Consider the following 3,796-nt stretch of genomic DNA (forward strand, 5'->3'; position numbering starts at 1 on the left):
GTCATTCTTTCTGATCGAGGCATAGAATTCCATTGTGTATATATACCACATTTTCTTGATCCATTTATCTACTGAGGGGCATCAGGTTTGGTTCCATATCTTAGCTATGGTAAATAATGCTGCAATAAACATAGTTGTGCTGGTAGCTTTAGTGTGGTCTTGTTTGTGAACATTTAGTTAAATGCCCAAAAGTGGGATTGCTGGGTCATAGGGGAATTCTATGTGGAGTCTTTTGAGGAACCTCCATACTACTTTCCAAAGTGGTTGAACAAGTTTACACTCCCACCAACAATGAAGTAAGGTTCCCTTCTGTCCACATCCACTCAAGTATCTGTTGTTGTTAGAGTTCTTGATTATAGCCATTCTAACTGGGGTGAGGTGGTATTTCAATGTTGTTTTGATTTGTATTTCTTTTATGGCTAGGGAGGTTGAGCATTTCTTCATGTGTCTATTGGCCATCCTTCTTTCTTCTTCAGAGAAGTTTCTCTTCAAGTCTTTAGCCCACTTATTTATTGGGCAGTTGTTTGAGGATTTATTGTTGGGGGATTTAATTTTTTGAGTTCCAAGTATATTTTAGATATGAGACCCTTGTCCGTTGTATGGCTAGTAAAGATCTTCTCCCAATCCGTGGGCTTTCTATTGATCTGGCTAGTTATGTCCTTTGCCATGCAGAAGCTCTGCAACTTCATGCAATCCCATTTGTCCAACCTTTCTTTGATTTGTTGTGTTGCCGGGTCTCTATTAAGAAAACTTCGGCCTGAGCCAAGGAGGTCTAGGGTTTCTCCTATTCCATCCTGTAAGGTTTTCAGAGTGTCTGCTTTGACTCCGAGTTCTTTGATTGATTTGGAGTTGATTCTGGTGCAGTGTGATATATAAGGATCTAGTTTTAGTCTTCTACAAGTAGTTAACGAATTTTGCCAGCACCATTTACTGAAGAGGCTGTCTTACTTCCATTCTATTATTTTAGATCCCTTATCGAAGATTAGTTGGCTATAGGTCTGTAGGTTCATTCCTGGGTTTTCAATTCTATTCCATTGGTCCTAAGGTCTGTTCTTATGCCAGTACCAAGCTGTTTTGATTACTATGGCTTTATAGTAAGGTTTGAAGTTTGGTATTGATATTCCACCAGCAGTGTTCTTTCCATTGAGGAGCGTTTTTGCTATTCGGGGTCTTTTATTGTTCCATATGAATTTTTGGATTGGCTCTTCTTTTTCCTTGAAGAATGAGGTTGGAATTTTGATAGGTATTGCATTGAATTTGTAGATAGCCTTGGGAAGTATTGCCATTTTCACGATGTTGATCTTTCCAATCCAGGAGCATGGGAGGTTTGCCATTTTCTAAGTTCTGTTTTGATTTCCTTTTTCAAGATTTTAAAGTTTTCATCATAGAGGTCCTTCACTTCTTTAGTTAAGTTAATTCCTAGGTATTTTATTTTTTGAGGGGCTATTGCAAATGGAGTTACTTTCCTAAATTCAGCCACACTTTTCTCATTGTTGGCATACAGAAAAGCCATTGATTTTGGGGGGTTAATTTTATATCGTGTTACTTTGCCAAAGTTTTGAATCAGCTTGAGTAATTTGGTAGTGGAGTCTATGGGATTCTTTAAATACAAGATCATGTCATGTGCGAAGAGGGAGAGTTTTATTTCTTCTTTCCCTATTTGGATCCCCTTTATGTTTACATCTTGTCTTATTGTTGACCTCCAATTTTAATGTTCACTTGGTAAACTAAATCCTCTATATCCCTTTCTCTGAGTAAATACACATCAACATGAAATATAAAGTTATTTTGATAAAAAATAAAAATAACTCAGAAGAAATTATAAATGCAAAAACAATCTTCACAGAAGCAAACTCCCAGAGATATTTCATGACTTTGACAAGGATAAAGTGGGTAAAGTTAGTATAAATTTAGAAGTATGACAATGCACAAAAACATCAAAAATACTGATATATTTCATTATATAATCCAAAGCAAAAAGCAAATTTTTTTTAGATGATTTTTTAAAACCCAGTCTTTCAGGTACTGGAAAGGTGGCTCAATGGTAGAGTGCCTGCCTTACATGCATGAGGCCTTGGGTTTGATTTCTCAGCATCATATTAGCAGAAAAAGATGGAAGTGGTGCTGTGGCTCAAGTGGTATCACTAGCCTTGAGCTGAGGGACAGCACCCAGGCCCCAGAGTTCCAGCCCCATGACCAACAAAATAAAAATAAAACACAAAACAAAACACAGTGTCTCACTTTTGTGACCTCAACTCTGTAATAACTCTGCTTCAGCCTAGGGCTAATAATTTAGGTGTGGAGATTTATCAACACTCCTGAATCAGACTCTACTTAATCATTTTTTAAATACATATTTTGTTCTTAATTTTCCTCTTTATAAATTCACATGCACCTATAAAAATTGGTGTGGCCATCCCAGTAACCTTCTCAAAGTACCTCCTAATGACAACTTACAAAAAGTTCTATTATATTACAACAAGGAAAACAATGCTACAAATAAAGAAAACCAATAATTAAATATTAACGAATAATAAAATAAAAAACAAAACAATTACCAGTGTTTTCAGTATTTGAAGTGTACTACAAATTAGATTTTATTATTGTCATATTTCTTTACATTTAACACTGGCTAAGATTATGATGTTCAACAAGAATTTTATAGGCTATGAGTAGTGTTTAAAGTCACCCACTAAGATTACCATTTATAGTTCATCTCATAATTTGTATATGGCTTATATCATCATTTGTTCCTCACTAACATATAAAGTAGGGAAGGCCTACAGTTTTAATAGAAACTGTGTAGTTAACATAGTCAACTCTTTATTCTGCTTTACACAAAGACTTTGCAACTTCTCATTAGTAAAGTTTCTATAAACTCTGAAATGTACATACTTAGTAGTACTTATCTGCTACCATAAATCTTAAATACTTTATAGAAAAGTATTATGACCTGTCATACAGTCCCAGTTTTGGCATATATAAGCAAATATCCAAAAGTAAATATATTTAAAACATTAAAACTTTTAGCAAACCTTAACACTTGCTGCAGTGTTCATTATGACAGGTCCTTTGCATAGAATAATTGATTTCCTTCTCCTACACATCTCTTGAACAACAAATATCTGGATTTATTTCGTTTTTGACACGTAAATCTTGACTTTATTCTTAAATGTGTACTTATGTAAGAAGTACATGGTTCTCAAATTTCACAACAATTCTTTTAAACTTACTTTTTTTTGATTTGTCTAGTTTAAAAAATCAATTACAATTTATATATAAAAATATTCTGTGCTCAATTCAGCATCACATACACTAACATTGGAATGATACAGAGAAGATTAGCATGGCCCCTGCCCAAGGATGACAGGCAAATTCCTGAAGCATTCCATCGCCCAATTTGTTAGGAAATGGAAAGACTTGGAAAAAAAATTATTAAGTGAAGTAAGCCAAGTCCAAAGAAACATAGGTCCCATGGTTTCTCTAATTTTCAATAACTAATATATGTCTGGGATAAGCAGAAAAGGTCAAAAGTTATGTGTATATGACCAGATAAGTTTATGTTAAGGGCCGGGCGCTGGTGGCTCACGGCTGTAATCCTAGCTACTCAGGATGCTGAGATCTGAGGATCGTGGTTCAAAGCCAGCCCGGGCAGGAGAGACCATGAGACTCCTATCTAAAATAAACCACCAGGAAACCGGAAGTGGCGCTGTAGCTCAAGTGGTAGAGCACTAGCCTTGAGCTGAAGAGCTGAGGGTCAGCGCCCAGGCCCAGAGTTCAAGCCCCACGACCGACC

General features: G+C 36.0%; 1 pseudogene; it reads left to right on the top strand.

Annotated features, from left to right (window-relative positions):
* The first annotated feature begins 3,291 nt into the window (after window positions 1–3,291).
* LOC122121690 lies at window positions 3,292–3,404 on the top strand (annotated as a pseudogene).
* Window positions 3,405–3,796: the final 392 nt, after the last annotated feature.

Source organism: Dipodomys spectabilis, unplaced genomic scaffold, assembly GCF_019054845.1.
Source record: "Dipodomys spectabilis isolate Male_0828 unplaced genomic scaffold, ASM1905484v1 ptg000193l, whole genome shotgun sequence".
Taxonomy (NCBI): Eukaryota; Metazoa; Chordata; class Mammalia; order Rodentia; family Heteromyidae; genus Dipodomys; species Dipodomys spectabilis.